We start from the raw sequence: 24727 nt of genomic DNA, 5'->3' as shown, positions 1-24727 counted from the left end.
TCCATCTGTATTTCTTCTGAAGAAATAACCATTCAATCCAGAAATTGATAAGAAAGAAAGACAAAATGGTAGTGACAATGCCAGAGAATTAGCAGGGAGACATGCATTAGGCAACAACACGGTTTTGCGTCTTACAAGCTCCCAAGGGGTTTTATTTCAATAAGAGGATCAAGATTTTGGTTCAAGTAACTAGAAGAAAAGATATGCCAGTTACTGAAGGAGAGCAAATGTAAGTAACAGAAAGAATTAAGAGCTCAATCCCTGACATTAGATTTCAAAACTCCTTAATGGGCTTGTCCTACAAGAGAAAGCCTATCACTGGCTGGTAGCTTTCAGGTGCTGAGCAGGGAACACAGTTGTGATGACTTAAGTCTGAGATGTCTCACATTGCCTCATGTTTTGTGTGTTTGGTCCCCAAATTGTGGCAGTATTTTTAAGGCCTTTGAGTCTTCACAATGCTGGAGAAAGTAGGTTACTAATGGTAGAAACTTGGAGGCAGTATCATCCCTAGTTTTGGTCTAGCTCTCTCTGATACTTACCCATGACTGATCTTTGGTGATAGTGGAGTACTGAAGTCACCTTCTACTTTTGTGTAGCAGTCAATGTATATCTTAATCTAACTGTTTGTTTTGTGAGTTGGGTTTACCAACATCTGGTATGTGTGACAAGATTTTCTTTCCCAGTCTGGGCCCACAGATAATATATTAGTTATAAAGCTGTTGGCTGGTGGCTAGAGATTCTTATTGGCTAACTCTCTCTTAATTATTAACTTATTTCTATAATTGTAAGTATTTCCTACTGGTCTTGGTTTATCGGAGAATGTCCAGACCTGTTTATCCTTTTGGGGCTACATGATGTCTGTTTCTGATAGGCTTTCTCTGCCTACCTTTCCCAGAATTCCCCTTGTGTCCTAGTCCCACCTATTTTCCTACCTCATTGCCCGAACTGTGTTTTACTCATTAGCCAGTAAGAGAAACATATATACAGAAGGACTTCCCCCATGAAGTAAGTTTGTGTTTAGAGTTTTAAACAGCTTTGATGGATTGTTCCCTTAACTAATACAAGGTGCTATTCTGTAGTTTGTCTCCATCTGCTTCTTTTCTAGTTCCAGTTCCTTTCCCTTTGCTTTAGCCTTAGATCAGATGTCATGGGCAGGCATCAGAGTGAACTAGTTGTACTTGAACATCTTTATTGGTAGCTATTCACAATATGTAAGTCCTGGAATAATTCTAGGTGGATATCAACATATGACTGATAAAGAAACATGCTATATATTACAAGGGAGTTTTGTTCAGCTACAGAAAACAATTGTGATGTTCACGGGAAATAACAGATGAAACTCGATAATATATTACAAAGTAAGTCTCAGAAAAACAAATATCATGTTTCTATCATTTGCACAATGAATATATGCCAATAAAATGTAATAAAAAAGGGCATTGTAATGCTAGCCCCGATGTCCCTCACTCATATGGAAAACTCTTTTTAGAACCTTAATTCTTCAAAATCCATGCCAAATACAGATTCTGATGGGGATATGATCCATGAGCCCTTGAAAGAGGACTCCTTGGGAATTCAAAAGTCAGAATGGCAAGCTGGAACTCAATTTCAAATGAGCTTCAGTATGTTTGTGTTGCCCACACCAAAACAAGTGACCACATAGGCATGGCATTGGTGCCCACCAAACCAATGTTCCTCTTTGAAAGATTTATTCTCTTATTTATATGTGTACATGAAAACTGCCAGAAGAAAGTGTTAGGTATCCTGGAGCTGGAGTTACATGTGGCTATGAGGTGCCTAAAGTAGGTGCCAGAGACAAAAGTTAAGTCCTGTGAAAGAGCAACAATCACTCTTAACTGCTGAGCCATCTTCCCCAGCCCCAAACCAGTGTCCTCTAGAATGTGTGAAAAGATAGAACGTCTCCATCTCCTTTCCTTAATTGCCTAGGCCAACTATTTGTTGTCCCAAACATATTGATCTGTAGAAACAGGAGCCCTGTGGTTCTATTGCTAATTTTTTGGGAAGGTACTTTGGGAACATTGTCATCTGTCATTACTGAATTATGCATCTATTGTACCTAGGGTGCACTCTTCTTATTTCCTTTTAAAAAATGAATTTTAACCTAGTTCTGTCGGCATTTGCAAGGCTGAGGCAGGTGAGTTGTGAGTTTGGCACAGCCTGAGCTATGTGAAAAAACTCTATCTCAAAAATAAAACAACAGTCCCACCCTACAAAAGCATAAGTTTAAACATTAGACTTTGAAATAAACTTGATTTGGGCTTACAAAAAAAGTCATAAGGTACAAAGTGATATATTCCCCCAACCACACCATTTCTATACTTTGCATTCTGCATTTATATTGTCCATTTGTTATAAATGATGATCAAGTATTCATATTCATACTCAGTGATACCTGGGGTCCATTTATTCATTCTGGGGTCAGATCTTTGTGTTGTGCAAACTGAGTTTTAAAAAAATATTATGGGTCCTGTGTCCACCACACCAGCATCATACAGACCCATTTCACTACCTGGAAAGCCTACTAGGTTCTACCCTCCTCTCTGCTTTATCAAACTATTCCACACAGAAATTACCACACTCTTCATATATTTAGTGACATTTCACTACCTTCCAAAAGAAGTACCCAATTGGACCAGTAATTAGCGCTTCACTTTGTGGGTGACTACATTGGAAGCTTCAGTTTCAAGCTTATTGGTGTAGACGGTAGAATCTTACACACACAAGTGTAAGGCAGCTAAATATAGCTGATCCCCAGAGCTAAGGTCCAAAAGAAATGAAATGATGATATTCAGTACTGACAAAAACTTCCAATGGCATTCATCTCTAGTAATTCAGGACAGAAAAACAGAGCAAGAAGAAACACCAGCATCCAGCAAAGTCAAGTTAGCAATCAAATTCTTTCTCTTTGTACCAAGGTCTCGTGAAAGAAGGTGGGGCTTTTCCACAACACAGTTTGATTTCATTCTTTGTGGAGAATTTTGAGATTCCTTCACTTTCTGCAGTTCTATTCGCAGTACGCTGTGGCTTTTTATAAGAGGTGGGTTAAAGTAAATGGAAAAGTTAGATCAGTAATTCAGAGTACAGGAGTTCCCCAATTACTCAAGTTTGGACTAATCTGTGACTTGCCTTTTGAATACCATGCTCACAAAGGACATAGGGAAGCAGAGACAAACTGAAACACAAGAGCTAGGAGAAATCATTAGGATGCTGTTTTTTCAGACTAACACAAAACTAAGAAAGAGCATGGAGGAGACACATTTTATGAAATGTTTGGAAAGCAGTATTTTCATAATCAAGCTAAATTCAGACCCAGCCCCAGCCAGTTAGTAGCTAGGCAAAAACCTGAATTCTTTATTTTTGATAGAGTGGAAAGCAACCTATTAATATATAGCCTGTCAAGTTAGTGTACATTTTTAAAAAATATTTTGAGAGAAAAGCTTCAATAATCTATTATCTCTTTATAGCACACTGTGGTTTCTGTAGGACTGATTGCTCATTGTGGTTTCATGAAAAATGTCCTCACATTTTTAAATTGGAGTAAACTATTCTGTTTCAATAAATAGGCACCCGGTGGAGAAATAACAATTTGTCTGTCATTAGCAGAATTGCATTTCACATGATAAACTTGAGACATCTCTCACAGTTCTTTGCAAAAATGGCCTCTGCAAGAAATGACAATAATGCAAGTACAGATACTTAGGAACTAACAGAATGGAATGTTTATACTATATATAATTAAGCTTTGAAGACAGAAAAAAGCAAGCAGATATCCACGTGCTCTTCTGTCCAGCCCCCTGTTTCTGGTGTTTGGATCTTAACCCAACTGTTCTGGAAGAAAATTGATAGGAGAGGTCTCACTTTGGTTTCCTGGAAAACTTGAAAATCAGCTTTTGGCCCATCCATTCCTCCTCGTAGGAATGGTGATGGAGCTATGATTTTTCACAACAAGAATACACTTTCAAAATTGATGAGGAGATCAAAGAGACCTTTGAGATAAAACAACACAAATTCTGTTCCTGAAGCAGCAACTATTTTACAAAGAACAAGTAAAGACATGCTAGTTAAGAGCAAAACATTTCTTGTAATATTTATTAGCCACATAGCTCAAAACCCAGAAAAATTAATTTTAACAGTTTCTTTGACTTCAATCAAAGCACATTTTGACATTATTTCAAACCCCTTTTCTTTTTAATTTGGCTGTCATGGAGCTTCTTGTCATTAATTTGTTATTTATGAATACCAAAGTCAAATACTGTTCTGTATAGGTACAGATACTATAACTGACCTGACACACTGTCAGTCTGCCCAAAGGTGCAGCTAATTGGCTATTTACATGGTCCCTATGAGCATTCTTTTATTTTATTTTGCTTTATTTGTAGTTTAGAAATATTTGAAGTGATGACATGCTACAACTAGGTGAACACCATCACAACTAAGCTACTAGGCTAAATGCTACTCATCCGAATTTAATGGTAGCCTCTCATCACTTGTGGAGCCCAAGAAGCAGAGAGAAAACTACCTTGATCACATAGCCTTGAAATTCACTAAAGAAGACCAAAGTGAACAAGGAAAAGAGTGATGGTGGTAAGGTCACTCACAGTAAAGTCTTAATTTCACTGTGAGGGATGTGGGAACCTTGGAAGACTGCCAAGGGGCAAGAATTTGCTCTGGTCTTGAAGGTGAGGGAATGCTTTTGTTGCTATGTATGAACTATAAGGAAATCACAGGAGAAGATGGCAAACAAGATGGAAAGTCTTTAAAACAGTGACAGCATGGGAAGAGAAGAGTCAAAGATGACCCATGTTCATTTTTGACTAGAACATTTACAAAATGTTCTTACTTAAAGATGTGTATAGGGAAGGAATGAGTTTAGACATTGGGAGTTCAGATTTAACTTTTGAACTTATTGTACTGCACTACATTATCTTCGTGAACAGTCAGTGAGTGTCAAGTTCTCACTCAGTACAAAAGTCACAAATCAGAGAATTAGGGATTGCATTTCAGACACATCAGCATATTGACTGTGTTTGAAGCCATGTGACCAAGCTGTACATGGAGCTCAGTGGTAGAGAGCTTCCTTGCATGTAACAAGTTCTAGTTTCCATCTCTAGTACTATAAAATAGATACATAAGGTCATGTGATTACCCAAGAATGGTTTCAGGCTGGAGAATTGATTTCACAGACATATATGAGACTTTTAAAATTTGATTTTGCTTATTTTCCTACTTTTTTAATGGGTGAAAAAAATGACCCCATGAGCCATTAAGGAGAAACTTTGTAAACCATGGTGGCTCTTCCTAGAAAAACAGTGCTGACACAACTTAACAATCATAATACATCCTGTCTTCTAAGCATTGTGGATGCTGATTTGGAATGTGTGGTCACTACTCAGTCACATTGGTTCTTAAGAATCTTATTTGTAAAATCTAGATACTCTGTGAGTTTTCTTCAGGCTTTGATGCTGGGTGCAATAGGGAATGTTGTCATTGTTAGAGTAGGAAGCTCTGTCTATACATGACAAGTCAGACAAGATTTGAAAGATACATTAAATCCTGTCAGATTCTGGGTTAAATTTTAATGTTTTAATAGTATCACTGTCTCATGCACTTCATGATTCAGAAAAACAGAAAAAGAAAATATAGATCTTAGGATTACAGTTTTGGTCCTAATTTTAGGATTAGACATAGTAAGCTGCTGTATAGTTATTGTTCTCATGATTTCATGCCCCAATGAATGACATTGTCTCTTCCAGATTCCCTTCAGTCTCCAAACCTAGACCTCATGATCTCTCCCTAGATCTTTAATCCCTGGGTAGGCATGATCTAAGTCCTTGGTCAGCCCTGAAGACAATCTAGAAAATGAATTGTGGCTTTAAAATTAAGGGACCAAAGTGTTTGAAGGGAAAATTGAAGCAGAATAAAAAGATAAAGGGGAAATAAAGGGACCATGGAAAAGAAAAGAAACCAGGTGCCTTGGTATCTGACATTTCTCAGTCCAAGAGTCAATAGTTTTGACAAAAATTCCTGCAAAGATTTTCTACAGAGGACACTATGTTTTTTATTAAAGATATTTCAAATAAGAATGAAGAAGCATGCTTATGACCTAGAATACCTGACCTATGAGTTTAACCTTCCTTTCCAGGCAGTAAACCTATACCTTCCCGAGAATCTCACAAATAAGACTATGGATGTGGTTAGCAGTAAAAGCATGGACCTTAACTCCCTTGTGACTTAGTTGGTAAGAACTGCTTTGATGTTCCTAAGACCTGGGCTTTTATCTTATCAGCTTCAACTTCCACCCAACTTTATCTCACCTTACAAACCACCCTATGATCTCTTTCCTCTAAGGAAAAGGAAGGCCATAGGAACTGTGTTAACACTGCGCCATCAGAAGCCACTCAACTTGTATATATCATTATTGTTAGTCAGTTGAATATACAGACTTTAAGAAGCCCATATACACTTCAGGCTTTTCCTGAGCACATCTCCCTCTCTCTGTACTTAAATGCACATTAAAATTTTTTTCTTAAAACACTTCAACTTTTCTGTTTGAAAATTTTCATTCTCTTACATTTTTGGCATATTTTATAATAGAATGTTTCACTGTTCCTTGAGGGAGTTAATAAAATAGAGATGTAGACAAATATTCAAAGAGAGACAGAGACAGAGAGAGACAGAGAGAGACCATTACTACATACTGGAAAGAGGAGAGAAAGATACAGTAAGTTTGTCTAACCCAATGCCTCTCCCCATGTTTTATTAATCATATTCATTTGAGTCAGTTTTCCCTTCATCTTTCACCTGCTTTTCCGAATGTTAGCACAGTCATGGATGACCCAACCAATTAACAAACTTGAGTCCAGAATTTAAGAAACTCCACAGTCAGTAACTATGTGCTGTCTTTTTCTAGAATTTAAGGTCTACACAATATTCCATCTTGTAACTTCTTTCATCAATACCAAGGAAACATGGATTGCAATTCCAAATGCAATGATAAGAGCTGTGCATTATGATTCTGGAATATTCAGGTATGGTTAAAGTATCAGAGAATCAACATCCACTCCATCCCTTCCTTCAGCATCAGCACCACAGGTTCCTGAGGTCTCAGGCAGAAAGAAGAGGAATGTAAATAATGGTTTAAGTAAATTAAGTTGCAAATACTCATAACCACAATGCATTAATTTCTCTTTTAAAATCTCAATTTTACAAATCATATTTAAGAAAGAATGAATAAAATTAAGGTAGAATATGTGTATAGAATATGTGAGTCCCTAGGTTTCATCCCATAACACACACACACACACACACACACACACACACACACACACACACACACTGAAGATGAATAACAGGCAATTTGTTTCAAAGTATTCCTTAATCCACATAAATTAAAAAGTCTTTTTCACTTAGTCCCTATCTTGAGTGATTTAATATGTACCCATCTACACATATCGTTACGGCTAAATAATATATGTTATTAAAAACAGAACCCTTAAAAAATAACTAGCTATACAATAGAAAATAAAGTTCTTCCATATAATGGAATATTAAAATAGGCAGTCATTATATATCAGACTTTGAAAATTATATTGTGCTATTAGGAAATGCTCTTGAGAAAACATTAAATGAGAAATAGATGTACAAAAACAATATAATACGAAAGCTGGAGAAGCAGCTCAGTTGGAAATGTGCTTGCCTTGTAAGCATGGGGACTTGAGTTCAGTCCCCAGACTCTACATTTAAAATGGATAAATCAAAACAGCTCTAGTGGAGATAAGCAGAACCTTGTTGCTTACTGTTCCACCAGCCTACCCTGCTTTGGGTGTCCCAGGCTAGTGAGAGAATCTGTCTAAAAAAGAAATGTAGATAATACAAAAAGAGCAAAATCCAAGACTCTTTGAGCATATTTGTCCTCGTGTGTGTGTATGTGTGTGTGTGTGAGAGAGATGTGTTTTTGAATTCACATGAATGTGCATAGAACACACATATCAACCTACATGCCACACAGATATGTTTACATACATACACTTACACACAACAATACAATCTCCATGCTTTCACAAAGAAATACATATTTCAAGTCAAAAATGACTTGAAAGACAAAAAGGTAAATCTATCTAAATGATGCAATTAATTTTTTAAGCTTTTATTGTATTAAGTATTAAAATTATTTCATATTGAGAAGGTTTTACTTTGTACCAGAAGTGTAACAATTTAAATAGTAGAATAAGGTTGTAAATAACACTACAGATGCAACACAAACATTTTTGTCTTTCTTACATTGTCGGATATTTTAGCTAATGCTTAGTATATCTCTATTTACAGTTAAATGTGTCTTATTATTATGTTCACTGTGCTCATTTCCATGGAACCCTGACTTGGGTCAGCTGTCCTATTTCATGGGTCTAAACCAGTTTTTTCTCAACCATCCAAATGCTGTGACACTAATACAGTTCCTCACTATGTGGTCTTAGACGAACCCTGTGAAAGGAATCGAATGACCCACATGTTGAGAACTTATCATCAAATGACTAAGCTTTAATTCTTATATATATTAAAAGAGATAATGGGTAATTTCTGTGTTTGTTCCTTGGTAAAACCAAACCTGAAAGTTGAGATATAAACAACTTAAATCCCATGAAGTGTAGATGTTAGTGGAAAGGACAGTAGAATCCTCTTCAGATACTGAAAACTGGAAATATTTTTAAAAGTTAATGTTTAAAAGCCTTCAAGTTTACTTTTCTTGTTTAACTTTGTTACATTGGGATGCTAAATGAACATGATTTAATCTCGATATGCTTTTATCTAATTTTATTTGATTTAGGAATCTATTTCATGCCAGCCTTTTTCTTTTTCAAGTTTTAAGCCCCAACTTAATTTGAAACATGTAGGACCTAATAGACTGCTAGCTGTAATAGAAACTGTAATTATAAGGTGATATCATGATGATGTCTTTACCATTAACTCTTAGAAAACAACTCAGACAACTCACCCTGCAATTCTTTGACAATTTCAGTGAAATATTTTGTTAGTAGCTCAAAGTAACTGGCATCCACTTTCAGAACAGCCCCAAATAATCGGAAAAGCAACAAGAGGAAGAGCAACTAACATTTTCACTTCAGGAGGCTTTTAGGCAATTCCTTAATTTTCAAGCAGTAATATAAATAAATAATAAATAAAATTAAATTCATTCCAATCTATCAAATAACTTCTTTGACATCATAAAAGTTAGCCAAATAAATCAGAATAATGGCATTTTGACAGAACACAACATTTATCTATTTCCAGAGGAACATCTTGGTCAGACAACTTAAAAATTGAAGGAGCTTTTCCATTCATCATCAAGATTTCCATCTTGTGACAGGGAAATAATTACTATGTGCCAACCATGTTTGTAATCTTGTGGTTTCTCAGGACATGAAACGATGCATTAATGCAGCATCAGTACATGAGCAACACCTGCAGGGTGGGCAGATGCTTCCTTTCCACTAACAGCAACTAATTTCTCCCCAACAAGCATAGAATCTCTGCCAGTAACTAGTGATTTGGCTTTAGAAAAAGTTGCACAAAGCCTTCCCTAGAAGAGAGGGGTTTCATATTGGCCTCTGTACATTCTAGCACATTCCTTTCTCACTAACTCATGCAGAAAAGATGTGTCTCTGAATATTTAAAACAGAAACAAAAAAGAGGAGCTCCAGATTCACCTCCAACACACTGCATCTCTAAAATTTAAAAATAGAACGTTTCCTGACCTGAAATCTTTAAGCATCTATTAGAATTGAATGTGAATATTTGAATAAATGAATAATCAAGATGAGAGTCTACTTCCAAGTTTTACATACGGCTGTGAAAAATTTACATATTATGCATGTATATTGTATGTATAGCAGAGATGTATGCCATAGTGAAAAGAGAACCATTCAGACATATAAGAGTGAAAATCAACTCAGACTAAAAAAGAAGCCAGGAACCCACTGCTCATCATCTGTGGAGAGTGGATCCTGAAGTTGACTATGTAACTAACAGGAAACTGTGTTTTTCCTGTGTCACGCAGCCCCTGTCCAGAACCATAAGAACTCTTCCTAAGTGACAACTGACTCATTACCAGCGATGCTCACAGGTACACTTCACTCAAATATTACTGACTGCTAGGGACACACAATTGCTAAATGCCTTCCCCTCACTACAGAACATCATCCAACTTCATCTTCTTGATTTAATCCCATCATCAATGGATCAGCAAATAATCTAGAATGGCTTCCCACTGATTTCTGGGAACACTGCTCAGAAGCCTTCCTGAGAGCCAAACCTTTCCAGGTCTCTTCCTCCTGGCTCATTCTCCTGGCTCTTTTAAAGAGACCACCCTCGAGGCAGTGAAGCCATGAATCTGATTTCATCAGGCTGTGGCTTGATCCCCAGTGGTTTGTAGCTAACTCATTAAGTCTACAAGTTGTATGTGTTATTAAAAGTTGGTTGAGTTCCCCTAACTGAACCATCATGGGAGAATTTGAGACCATGTGAATTTCATATCAGCAGGTGTCTATGTCTCATAGTTGCATGCTATTTCTCCTGAAATACAATGATCTATCACTCCTGCCCCATACTCATTTGTTTAGTTATTTTATTCATTTTTGCTTGTCTTAGTTTATTTGAAATGACTGGGGATTGAATCCAGACAAATAATCTATTGCTGTATTACAACTCCAGGCCTCTTCTTAACTTTCCAGGGTCAGGATTACAAATTTGGCTTCGTCAGACTATTTTTCCTATTGGTGTAAGGGTAAAATGTATCCATAAGTTTTATAACATACGCCTATAGCTATATATATGTATATGTATATATATATATATATATTTCTCCAGTTTGAAGACAAATCATTTAAAATCAGGTGAATTAAAAGCAAATGCTTAGATGTTTAACTTCCCATTTTAATTTTAGTTATTTGGTTATTCCAGAATGTACTGTAGAGGAAATATGAATTATAAGTTTATGATGGGGAAGTCCTTCTGTATATATTTCTCTCTTTGATTAATGAATAAAGTACTGTTGGACAATAGGGAAGCAATAGAGACTAGGTATCGAGGAGGATTCTGGGAAACAGAGGCACAGTCAGTCATGATGTAGGTAGGACATAGGAGAAGAGGTTGGACCCTTTCTCCAGTAAGAGAATATCATATGGAAATACTCAGATTAGCAGGTATGGGTTAATAATTAAGTCAGAACTAACCAATAAGAAATCAAGCAAATGACCAACAGCTTCATAATTAATATAGCACCTGTGTGTTACTTGGGGGCTAAAGCAGTGAAGGGACCCATGCGGGAATCCCACAACAAAGGTGGCAGCTGGGGGGAAGACTACATGTTACAAGTTTAAAAATACAGTAAGCTCATGTATACATATATATACATATATATATATATATATATATATATATATATATACAAGAATGAGTATAAAGAAAGGAAGAATTGGTGTCATTTCCATGTGAACTGATCTTGAAAAAGGTTTTCTGAGGAATGTTATCTTTTTCTGAGACATCATGATTACTTTATACAATAATGGTTGTTGTTTTTTGCTAACTGCTGCTTCCATGGTTTTGTGTGAGTCAGACCTCTAGCCCCTTTAATTGCAAAGTAGCCTCCTTTTTGTCTTAGAATAAGGTGGGAACAGAGAAGAGTAGATTAGCAGACCCTTGTTTTCTTTCAAAACTAGAGCTGCCTAAGACCCAATCCCTCTGATAATTTCCATGCTATTTTTGGATCCACTTTCATTGTGCAACTAGCATGAAATGAGCTAAAATAAACTGAATTGGATGTAACTGAACTGAAGTGAAATAATGGGATTTCCAGCATGACCAGTGCCTTTAGGACAGAGAAGAATTCCAGCATCTTCGTCCAAGACCTCCACAGTACAGTGACCACCACATAGCTGTGGTGGTTTGAATAGAAATGTCCTCCATAGGCTCATACATGTGAACGTTTAGTCATCAGGCAATGGCACTATTTGAAAGGACTAGAAGGGTTAGAAGGTGTGGCCTTACTAGAGTAGGTGTGTGCCCTAGAGTAAGTGGGCTCTCCACCATCAATCACTAATCAAGAAAATGCCTTACAGCTGGATCTCATGGAGACATTTCTTCAACTGAGGCTCCTTCCTCTCTGATGACTCTAGCTTGTATCAAGCTGACAAAAAGAACTAGCCAGTTCACTATCCAGTCACTTAATACCCACTTCTATCTCACATACCCTCCATCTGCTTTACTATCCTCCCTCTAGATCAGAACTATCTATTTTACAATTTAATGGAAGACAATCTTAATTGTCAATTTTATGGGATTTAGAATCTCTATGGAAACAAATGCCTGGGCATATCTGAGGGATTTTCTAGATTAAGTTCACCTAGGTTGAAAGACTTTGGTGAATTGAATGAGAATGGCCTCCATGGGATAATATATTTGAATGCTTAGTCACCAAGGAGTGCAACTGCTCAGGAAGGATTAGAAGGCATAGCCTTGTTGGAAGAGGTGTGTCACTAGGAGTGAAAGGTTTCAAAAACTCAAGCCACATCCAGTGTCTTTCTCTTTGCCTCATGGCTGTGGATCAGGATGTAAAGCTCTCAGCTACTGTCCCAGTGCCATATCTGTCTGCTTCCAGCCATGATAACTTAGGACTAACCCTCTAAAACTGTAATCAAGTTCCTAGTTAAGTACTTTGCTTTATAAGAGTTGCCTTGGTCATGGTGAATCTTCACAGCAATACAATGATAAAATAAAGACCCATGCTGGATGTGAGTTGCAAGGAAAAAGTAAGCACCAAGATTCGGCTTACCTGTCTCTTAATTGCTGATGCAATGTGACTAGTCAGCTATCTCACACTCCTGAAGTCCTGACTTTGTAATCATGTTAGATTGTAACCTCCAACTGTAATCCCAAATGACTCCTTTCCCCCCTTTCTTCCTTCCTTCCTTCCTTCCTTCCTTCCTTCCTTCCTTCCTTCCCCCTTTCTTCCTCCCTTCCTTCCTTTTCTTCCCTTTCATTGTCTTTGTCAGAAATGTTGTCACAGCAACTAGAAAAGAAATCAATACAAATTACAATGACAAGAATTAGTTCGTAAGATAGTCTATAACAAGGTTAATAACATCTCTAAGTAATATTTAACAAAATAGATTTTCATTATTGTGTGCACAGTGTAACTTCAAATATCTGAGGAGACAGACTTTTATCAGTAACTTCCCTTCAGGTGCCTTGATGTAGCTAGGCATGTAGCATATACATAACCTGATAAACCTGGGACTTGTTTCTTAGCCATATACACAACTTTCAGGTAAATTTACATTTAGGTTTCACATGGTTGAAATGTTTTCTATTTATTGTCATGGGTTGCTACTAAGTAAACACATTTCTATTCCTGATTCATCAGGCAAATTGATACTTAGAAACAGAAAATCCTTTAATTTGATATGTGTGGAGGTGTTGTGGCATCCAGAGTAGAAAGATGAAGGAATATGCTGAGCACTATCTGAACATGCCCAGGGACGAAAAAGCTTCTTGGAGACACAGTACTGAAAATAACTGTTACTACTCTCACACAGCAGATCTGCAAATCATTCTTTCTTTATAAATCATTTTTCTGGAAAACAGTTTACTCATCTGGTGTCCAGATGATACTCTTGAAACTATTACCTGGGTGTTCTTCTTTTTCACAGAAATGCATTAAAAATAAATCTTGAAAGATTGGCTAAAAGGTTAATGTTAGACTTCTTAAAGAAGAATCACAGCTGGGTGGTGGTGGCACATACCTTTAATTCCAGCACCTAGTAGGCAGAGGCAGGTGGATATCTGTAAAGTTCAAGACCAGCCTGGACTACAAGAGCTAGTTCCAGGACAGGCTCCAAAGCTACACAGAGAAACTCTGTTTCAGTAAGAAGGAGGAGGAGGAGGAGGAGGAGGAGGAGGAGGAGGAGGAGGAGGAGGAGGAGGAGGAGGAGGAGGAGGAGGAGAAGGAGAAGGAGAAGGAGAAGGAGAAGGAGAAGGAGAAGGAGAAGGAGAAGGAGAAGGAGAAGAAGAAGAAGAAGAAGAAGAAGAAGAAGAAGAAGAAGAAGAAGAAGAAGAAGAAGAAGAAGAAGAAGAAGAAGAAGAAGAAGAAGAAAGAATCACTTGGGCAGACTTCTAACCAAACAACATGTGTAACACACCTTTCTTTGGGCTGCCAGACCTTTTATTAATTATGAAAGTTTGGTCTTAGTCCAGGCTTATTCCCAAGCAGTTCTTAAAACTTATTCCCAAGCAGTTCTTAAGACTTAAATGAACCCATTTATATTAATCTATGTTCTGCCACGTGACTCATTACCTCCTGTCAGTACCATACCTCCACTTCCTCCAAATCTACTTCCTCAGTTTCTTTCCCAGAGTTCTTACTCTGCCTGGAGTTCCTGTCTATCCCCTCCTTCCTGGTTATTGATAATTCAGTTCTCTATTACACCAATCAGAAGGTGCCTTAGGCAGGTGAGGTAAAATAGAGACATGTCTTTACACAATGCACAGAAAGATTACCCCAACAAATGTGTGCTTTGTTGGGGGCAATGATTTTCTTTTCTGCTGCTTTTTCCAATTTAGTGTTTCAATTTCACTGAATTACAAATGCATAGGGCTCTTTTACACATTAGTGATACCATTCATCTTTTCAGCCTTGTCTCACACACTCCGATGGTGACCCATTCCAACAGATGTTTTCCCACTGTTCTTCAGAGTTATCACTCATACAGTTACTTGTGAAATTTCTATTTTGAGACTAATCAGTATGGTTGTTCTTACAGAAACAAAGATTCTATCTATTTTATCCTCTCTGAACTCAGTTAACTTTCCAGTATCATTGTGTAAGTTTAGTTAAACTATTATTTAATACTTATCATATTTTGTGTATGTGTTTATGTGAGTGCCAGGTTCTATGTAATCTAAAATAACACTTCCTTGTTGAAAGATTTTGGTTTTGCTCTGACTTAAGAATATTTAACTGTATGTTCCACTGGCTCATCTACAAACATTTCCCCCAAGAATTTAAGTTTCTTCTCAAATGTCTCAAGTACATGAAGCATTTATATTACTTTCATCTCAGTGGCAATGGTGGCTATTAGGCTCTGCCCTACACTAAGTCACTCTCCACTGTATGGAACAGTCACTTTCAGGCTGTGCCTTGCCAGGAGTGACTCCATTTCACAAAATAGCAGTTTACCTCATTTGAGGACAAATACTGAAGCAGAGTGCCTTTCTCCTTGTTTGTGCACATAAACAACTACCATATATCCAACCAAGCAAGAAGTTTGTAGAATAACTTATTTATGCAAATAAAATACTACTATCTGCAATATTAACTTATCACATAAATCTGGAACATGCAGATATAATGAACTTAACAAAGCACATCAGAAAAAATATTAGCATACCAAGCACATCAGATTAACCAAGGGGCATGGCCCCTCCCTCACGCCCCCCCCCCCCCCGCCAGCTTTACCTGGATCACATTTTTTTAAAAGGGGTGTGTGTCATTGTAAAATAAATCACATGCTTGATGAGGGTATAGGTAACTATTTATTGTGGAAGGTACTTAGAAGAGAAACTGGCAACTCAGGTGAGCCAGCAGCTTTCCAAGACCAGACAGGAAGCCGGAAACAGAGCTTGCCTCTCTCCTGCACAGCCTTTTATTGCCACATCCTTATGCACCTCTAGCCACGCCCAAAGCATGCATGGTCAGCTGCACAGGTATCTAAAATCTCTCCCTACAGCGGTATGTGACAGCCCAACCAACCTATCACCTCACCATCTTGGATTGACAGGTGATAAACTCCTTGATGTCACCATGGCTTCCACTGCCCAGGATCCCTTGTTGACATGGACCACTTGAATTGCCACTTATGGATTCAACTTTGTGCCCTAAAACTGCCCTGTGACTCAGAACTGCTCTGTTACTGACTTTGTTAAATTAATACCCAAACACCTGCACTGACTCCCTTTGAATCTGTGTCAGCTTTCTTCTCTTAGCTTCAATAAGGGCTCCCCATAACTCTTTATAGCCATTCTGTAACACACACACACACACACACACACACACACACACACACACACCACTTTGTGAAGTGTAATGTGGGACCAAAGATTTAATATTAGCAATTAAAATAGGAAGAAAATATCTGTGGTTGCCAATGGCCATGTCTACCAAATGAAATCAGTAGTCCTTAGAGAATTAAAGGCATAGGTCATTAATTCATTATTATCAGTAAAGTCTGATGTTATAGACAGGCACAACTGTGTTCATTTATGTTTTTGAAATAATTTGGTCATTACGCTGACCTATCCAGTCTGAACAGGTCTTTTTTGTAGACCCCAGATGATTCTTAACCCCCTACATGGACCTGGGACCCCTTCCAAGACCTGCTCTTCATTGTTCATTTTTATTTTGGTGGAGCATATTCTCAGTACCAATGTGAAAGCTATTTTTCTGAAGTCTTAGTCTAAAAATTCTTTTTTCTTCATTCTTTTTCATTTCTTTTTCTTTTATTTTTCTTTCTTTCTTTCTTTCTTTTTTTGAGACAGGGTTTCTCTGTGTAGCTTTGGAGCCTGTCCTAGAACTCATTCTGTAGACCAGCCGGACCTCAAACTCACAGAGATCCACCTGCCTCTGCCTCCCGAGTGCTGGAATTAAAGGTGTGCACCACCACCACCACCAGGTGTTGACTATATTCTTTACTATAATTGGTTTTCTACTATGATGGTATGGGTTTATCCTGCTTGCCAGAGGTAAGAAGGTTGAGAAAAAGCTCCACTCTGCCATTCTCATCAACCTAAGGAATTGCTCTAATCTTTTAGGGACATTGCCTGAGGCCAAAACAGATTTGTGGCTTCAACACCAAAAAGAAATTTGAGACTACCCAGTACGCTGAAGCAAAGTTGGAGGTTTGAATGAATATATTGTGTTATATATTTTGCGTGAGGGTTAGGAGAAAGAGCAGTGCTCAGAAATAAAGTATGATAAACCCAAGCAATGTTATTTGCTTCTCACAGGAAAGTAGGAAAGTGGAAAACAGGCCCAAGTAAGAGCACACACGTCTTAAGAAAATATCACAGCTCATTGTCTTAGCACTAGTCATATTTTGGTGGCTCTCAAGATTATAGCTCCAATGGTTAAGAAACTTTTCCCCACTTTTTTCTCTCTTTTAATAAAGAGATAAGGCAGCTCCAGGGGAGCCTTGGATGGAACTGGAATCTGATAAGACAAAGCAAGAGGCACGAGGTCTTCACAAAGGTGTTTAGCACGTACCTTTCCCTTCTCAATGACGTTGTAGTTTCATGCCTCAAAAGGAGAAAGACCTAAAGCAGGTGTTAACTGAACCAGAGTTATTGATAACTGTAAGCAAGAAGCTTCAACCAGATTCCTGGAAGAGGGGCTCTTTTCCTTCTCATGTCCTCAGAATTTCTCCTGTCTTTCTATCCTGCTACATAGACTCCTTGCTTCTGATGTTGCTTTGGAGGAATCTAGTCCTTCCAGTGACTCTCCTACTGCCTGCCACATCTGAAAACTGTAAGTACTTGTCTTGTCATTTATGACTGAAATTCACAAGGAACTGTTTGGTACAGCTTATTTTTATAGATTCTGCTGGACCATTCAATAGGTCTTTGTATAGAGGAACATTTCCTTGCATTCATATTATGTTCAATTCTCTAATACCATTTGGGGGTTGGGGGAAGGGAAACACACTGAAGAACTCACTTCTTTAACAGACAGCTACTGGACTTGCTACAAATCAATTCACTTCTGACATTAGCTAAAGTTAATGTAGACACCACAGATTATGGGCTCAATCCCAGAAGGCTGAATCTGCATCAGAGGTCAATCATTAGTAGGTCCCAGGTTTCCCACAACTTCTGGATTGGCTAGAAATCAAAGGCTCCCATATTCCTATACAGGGCTTTGATGATTTGCTAGAGCCCACAGTCTCAGGAGAGAGTTTCATTGATACCTAATTATTAGAAAAGTGTACTCTCAGGAATAGCCAGAAGGCTATGAGCAAGGGACTTGACACATCTTGGTGTTCTGCATATACCAGCCTGCCAGCATTTCAACCCATCTGCAACCCCAAGGATCTTTAAATGCTGTTCTGCTTTGAGATTGTTGTTGTTTTATGGGGTTTAAGTCTTACTTTAATTTACTTAGATATGATTGATTAAACAGTTGTCAGCTTGAGCCAGGCATAGTGGCTCACACCTTTAATCCCAGGATTCTGGAGGCAGAGGCAGGTGGATCTCTGTGTTCAAGGTCACCCTGGTCTACATCGTGAATTCCAGGATGCCAGAGCTCCATAGTAAAACAAACCAACAAAATGAGGTAAACCTTCATCCTACTTTCACCTGGAAAATGGAGATGTAAGTTCCCACCTGTAATCGTAAGTTTGCTTCTCCTAGCAACCAGCTACTTCCTGAACCTAACCAGAGCCCACAGCTACCAATCACCTCGTTATGAAATAAAAGACATGCCACTCCAGAAATCTCCACAGTTTTAGGAGTTGTATAGGACACCAATATTTGGTGGAAGTACAAAATGCATGTTTCTAAAATCAACACCATAGCACCATAGACTTCTTAATGCACAAAATAATGCTTCATAATTCTGGGTAATCTATTTTTCCCTTTTAATGATTTTATCTATTTCTTTCTTTTTTCTGTAGATGTTAGAATTTGTAAGTTAATGTTACTGTCTGTGTTTCCTCTTTGATTATCTTGTATTTAATTTTCTTGTCTTTAGCTCCATGTTACAAGTAGTTTCTTCAGCTTCCTTGTCTAACCTTTTATAAGATATATTTACTTGTATGCATTTGTGTGTTCCTATGTGTACAGACACACTTGCATAGTTACCTATGGGGGTCAGAAGAGAGCATTGGATCCACTGAATTTGACGTTACAGGCTACTATGAGCTATCTGGTATGGGTGCTGAGAATTTAACTGCTCACTGTCTTTTGCAGGAGCAGTAAGTGTTCTTAACCCTTGAGCCATCTCCACCCTCCAGCATTTATATTGAATATTTCTTTCCTATTGAATCTTTTGTTCCTTGAGTTCTTCTTGGTTCTCATATTTCTGTTGGTATAGGATCTGTTGTCATTGCATGATATGATATCTGGTCTTATCTTTCTGTTGAAATAAGAGTATTGTTTTCTTCCTGCCTGAACTTGGTTCCTCTGCATGTTTGGTTCATTTCCTTCTGAGAGACATTTTTTCATCAATGTCATCAACACAGGAAAACAGCCTGGCTTGATCTCACTGTGTAGCCTGATGACTTCCTCCCTCAGGGGCCTTTGTTCAGGTGTGATCAGGGTCTTGTCTTACACCACAACAGAAAAGAATTTCACAATGAGTCAGTTGAAGCAACACTGTGATTTATTAAGTAAAGATAAGTACACACCCAAGAGATAGGTGTGGTCCTCTCAAGAGAGTTGGGCTTAAGTGTCTTAATAATAGTTCTATTTGTATAATTTTGACATCTGTGACCATAAACAAGTTTCAAATAGTAAAGCTGTAAAATTAAGCAAAAACAAGAAAAGTTGGTTTGCTTATTTTTCTTGGCTAAGCACTCCCCTTTGTAGTGTAAGATGGTTTATGGGGTGAATTTTTCAAGCTTATGACTGAGAGAGGAGTGATGGTAGTCAGGTAAAGCTCACATATATTTTGTCCTCAAGCATGGTTCATGACCTGTTTTACCATTCTTCTTTCAGAATCTCTCCGAAAAGGAAGGATTGTATCTACGTGGGCACCTCACACAGCAGCTTTTGCCCTTTGTGTCAAGATGCTTCTCACATGGTCACCAAGAGGGAGAAGTATGTGCCAGGTCCTGGTGAATCAGGGGCTTATTTGCATCTTGATTTTTTTCCTGACTGCTGCCTGCTTTGAGATGACTGGCAATCTTAAGTGATTTGCATTTTTCTTATAAACTTACTGTGCTACTACCCATGTGACTGTCCGATTCCTTGTTCAGGGACACAAAAATCTGGAAAGGATATGGTTGTCCAATGAGCCTCTGTATATGCTGGTAACATTTTTTTAAATTTTAAATAGCATCTGCACTCATAATTCCCTGAAAGTCTTTCACCAAAACAAACTGCTTTATTCTCAGTGATTCACATTAGGATCTTCAAAATAGTTTACACATGAAATGGGTTCTTTCCCTCCAAGGAACTGGATTGTGGCCTGGTGTCTGGGCCAGTCTGAGAGAAGCAAAAAGGCATTTGAAACCCCCAGACCTCTGTTTTGTGCGAGCAGTGTATAAGGAAAACACAAGAAACAATAAAGAACTTCCTGATGTTGACACAGATCTCCCAGGAAATAAAGTTGAAAAAAGGTTGGCTAAAACAACCTGCAAGAGAAATCCCAAAATACTAACTTCTGAAGAGCTGTGACCTTCAAAGAGAAGCTAATCCTGTACTAAGGTAAACTGCAATGGAGTGGAGAGAAGTTGGAAGAAAAATATGATGGGGGATGTCCTTCTATATGCTGTGAATGTATGTTTTTCTTATTGGTTGATAGATAAATGCTTATTGACCAGTATCCAGGCAGGAAGCATAGGCAGGGCTACCAGACTAGGAGAATTCTGGGAAGAGAAGCAGTCACCAGAGAGACACATGTAATCACTGGGAAAATAGGATGATAGGATAACTCTTGGGTAAGATAGGGCCATGTGGATATACATAGATTAATAGTTATGGGTTAATACTTAAGAGTGAGCTAGTTAATAAGAAGCCTGAGCCACTGGTCAAACAATTGTAATTGTGATTAATATACAATGTAATTAATATAGTGGAAAGAGAACTCTGTCATCATAAATACAGAGTGACTGAACAACTTTGTGTGTGTGTGTGTAGTGTGCTTACAGATGTGCACACATGTTCACATGTGTGTGGATATGCATACTTGTGTGAGTGCTTATACTTGTATACGCATATGCAGGAGTGGGATGTCCTGACTTCCTCAGTAGCTGTCCACCTTATGTATTGAGGCAGGTTCTTTCAATGAACCTGGAGCCAAAAAGCAACAGGGGCTCTTATGACACAGAGGAAGGATGGAGACAATAATTATAAGGGCAAAGTTTATTATACCTTTCTCTAGCTAAGAATCTTCAAAGCTATGTCAGCATCGGCAAAACAGCAATCAAGCTGTCTGCAATGGATTTGAAACTTTGAGCACTTATTCGTTTGTTCATATCCATTTTGTAAGACTTTCATATATGTGTACAATGTACTTTGGTCAGAGAACACCCTTTACTCCTTTCCAACCGTACCAGACACCCTTGCCACGACCCCCTTTATACTTCATGTCTTCTCTTCATAGTCCATTGAGTCTTCAACATTGTCTATATGTGCATGGGGGGTCATTCACAGAAGCAAGGTCACCTATAGTGAGCCTTTACCCTGAAGAAAGCTGACTCCCTACCCGAGCATGGCAACTTTTGACTGCAAAACTCAACTAAGACTTCCCAAGCCTCTCTCCTAGCCATTCTCGACTTTGCTAAGCTAGATCTTGTGTAGGCCTTATACAAGTAACCACAGCTTCCATGAATTAATGAGTGCACAAACCTATCATGCCTATAGGTAGTGTTTCATAGCACTCCTCCTCAACTATACAATTGACCTCTCTCCTCTTCCAAAATGTTCCCTGAGTCATGCAGGGAGGGAGGTAACATATAGATAGATGTCCTGTTTAAGAATGAGCTCTCCACAGTGACTCTTTTTCTGTCTTGGACCAGTTGTGTCTGTTTTAAGCACTATTTGTTACAAAAAAAGCTTCTCTGGAGGTTGCTGAGAGCCTCACTAATCTATGCGTACAGAGATAAATATTTAGAAGGCACTTTGAACCTCTGTCTGTTTAGCAAAATAATACTAGAAGGTGCTTCCCTAAGGTCTGTGGTCTCCTCAACCATGGGTTCTTCGTAATGTTTATAGTATAAAGGAGGAGTTTTGTTATGTGGATTGGGCCTTAAATCTAATCATATAGTGGTTAGTTACTTCAATAAGATTCATGCCACTAACAAATCAGTGGGCATATCTTCTTGGGTTAGTTGTTAATTGTAGCTTGCATATTTCATGGTTGTATAAAACTGTTGCTAACTTTTCTTCTTCAGTAGTGCACCTAATTCCTTCCAACACTATGAAAGCTAGGGAAGAAGCTTCCATGTCAGTACTAACTTGATTTCTTCGAATCCTGGTATCCAGTGTGTATTTTCTTCTGCAATAGGTTCTTACCATGTAGTGGGTAACAGAACAATGACAGTAGATCTTTATTTCTATTTCAAAGAAATAACAGTTCTTTGATCAATGACTCAAAGAGCAATGTCCCATACTTGGCACAGCCTTCTTGTTTGAAATCATATCTGAGAGAATCATTATCTCTCCCCATACAAAGTGAATCCACTTAAGCTTTTGGAAAATTTTGAAATACTATGTTTTCATATGGCTCTGAAAAATGTTCTTAATGCTAGTTATCCCCACCCTACCCGATCCTACCCTCTCTACCTTCCCATCCCACTCCTTCACTACTTAATTTCCCATTATCCCATTTCCTCTTTAATATCATCTGTGTTATACTATCCTCCATTCACCAGGGCTTCAAAGGAGAAGATGTTCATATATATGGTCAAGCTAACTCATTGTAACAGTAATTAATAAGGCTTTGATTATGATTACGTCTCACTTACCCTTAAAGACCCTGTACATGTACATAGGCCAATGGGGTAAACCTATTTATGTCTTACAACCAATGAAGAAATTGTAACATAGAGACTCTCAGGCAGAAACAGCCACAACAAAATAAACAATAGATTTGGTACTAAGCAACAGAGAATAAAAATTATATTTATAAAGTGAACTTTGCTGAAGGCAAAAAAGATGTCTGCCAAATAACTTCAAAGTGTGACTTTTTTTAACAGTGTAGGGTTTTATTGAAAAGCCAAGTATGACTAGGCTATGATTCAAATGTACTTCACAGGCTAGACTGGGAGTCCAAAGCACAGCAAAATAAAATTTTAATGGGGAATATATTTTTGGCCATCTACTAATTAGCAATTTGAAAAAGGTGTTAACAAACATTTATTTTTGATGACATGCTTAAAGGAATATTATTTAGAAAATAAAAAAATCTGCCTAGTAATTTCATCCTTTTTAAAACCAGAAAATTATATGGAATTATCAAGTATATTTCAAGCTTACAGCTTCTCTCGTCAAAAGCTATTTCCAGTTACTGAATACTCTGTACTCAAATTCTCCAGATTGAAGGGCATGGTCTTACTTTAGGACTAAGCAATGAGTTTGTTAATCCAGTTTTTAAAAAACGCACCACGTTTAAAAATGAGATATTCAAAGTGGGCCTGTGAAGTTCTTTCTGCACTCTGGTGTAGGAATAAAGTTTCTAAGTCCCAGAGAATATTGTAGAGACACCTAAGAAATATTTGCTGCTAATTACTGAAATGCTATAGGCAAAATATTCTATCCTGCCATCCTGCTCCCAAATAACCACACAGAATATTATTATCAATTGTAAGTCCTTGGCCAGTAGCTTAGGCTTGTTTTTAGCTAAACGTTCACATCTTAAATTAACCCATATTTCTTATTTAGTCTCCACTGTGTAGCAGTAACTTCTTTTAGCACAGCATATTCATCTTGCTTCTACCTGAGTCTCCTGACAAATTCACACTTCTTCATGCCAGGATTCTCTCAGTCTGACTCTACTGCCTAACCTCTTCCTGCCTAGCTATTGGTCTGTTAGCTCTTTATTAAACCAATGAGAGCAGCACATCTTCACAGTATACAAAAGCAAAGTGCAAATAAAACAACTCAATATCAAAGGACATGACTATCAGCTCCTAAATTTGAGTGGAAGTGACACAAATTCAGGTCCTGGACACAAAAAAGATCCTATAAGATTTATATTCAATGATCCCTTTGATCTGGGATTGAACCTATGAATGTGTAACAACTTTTCTATTTTTCCAAAAAGATGCTTTCAAAATAATTGAAGTTTCTTACTTAGGTCTTCCAAATATGTAAAAGCAATCCATAGACTATAGTAATGGAGTTAAAACTTTTGTTTCCATCCCCAACTGATAGGGGAAGTCATTCTCTGTATATATAAATAAAGCACTGTTAGCCAATAGGGAAACAAGATAGGTGAGACTAGGAGTCTAGGAGGATTCTGGGAAATGTAGTGAAGAGAGTCATTACCATGTGATCTCCCAGGAGGAAAGGATGCATCAGAAGGACGTCCTTGGGAAGATAAGTCCTTATAAAAATATATATTAGTAATTATGTGTCAATAATTAAGCCAGAGCTAGTTCATGAGAAACCAAGAAAATGGTCAACAGCTTCATAATTAATATTTGGAGGCTAAAGCAGCAACGGGACCCAGGCAACTGGCAGGAAGAATGCACGTTACACCCAACCATTTTGTTTCCAATTGTGATCTCTCCTGAAAAATATAAAATATAAACTAAGTGAAAAATAGAAAATATAGTGGTTCTGTAATAACATTGCCAACATTCCTTACAATTGCCAATTCCACTCGAAATTATGCAGGTAACACCACAAGTCTTTTGGGGATATAACTTAGGGAAAGAACGCTCAGTAAATCCATTGGTGACATACAGATGAAGAGAAAGAGGAGGAAGAAGATGAGGAG

The 24727-nt window shown here is 37.9% G+C and overlaps 1 long non-coding RNA gene across 1 annotated transcript; it reads left to right on the top strand.

Moving 5' to 3' along the window:
* Window positions 1-6169: 6169 nt before the first annotated feature.
* LOC110343276 lies at window positions 6170-20902 on the top strand. The gene is made up of 4 exons (XR_005881074.1): window positions 6170-6259; window positions 6932-7049; window positions 17516-17593; window positions 19780-20902. It is a non-coding gene; the product is annotated as an uncharacterized LOC110343276 (long non-coding RNA).
* The last annotated feature ends 3825 nt before the right edge of the window (window positions 20903-24727 follow it).

The sequence above is a fragment of the Mesocricetus auratus genome, unplaced genomic scaffold, assembly GCF_017639785.1.
Source record: "Mesocricetus auratus isolate SY011 unplaced genomic scaffold, BCM_Maur_2.0 Super-Scaffold_100013, whole genome shotgun sequence".
NCBI lineage: Eukaryota > Metazoa > Chordata > Mammalia > Rodentia > Cricetidae > Mesocricetus > Mesocricetus auratus.
The sequence above is the reverse complement of the archived record's forward strand: the minus strand, read 5'-3'. Positions and strand labels throughout refer to the sequence as shown.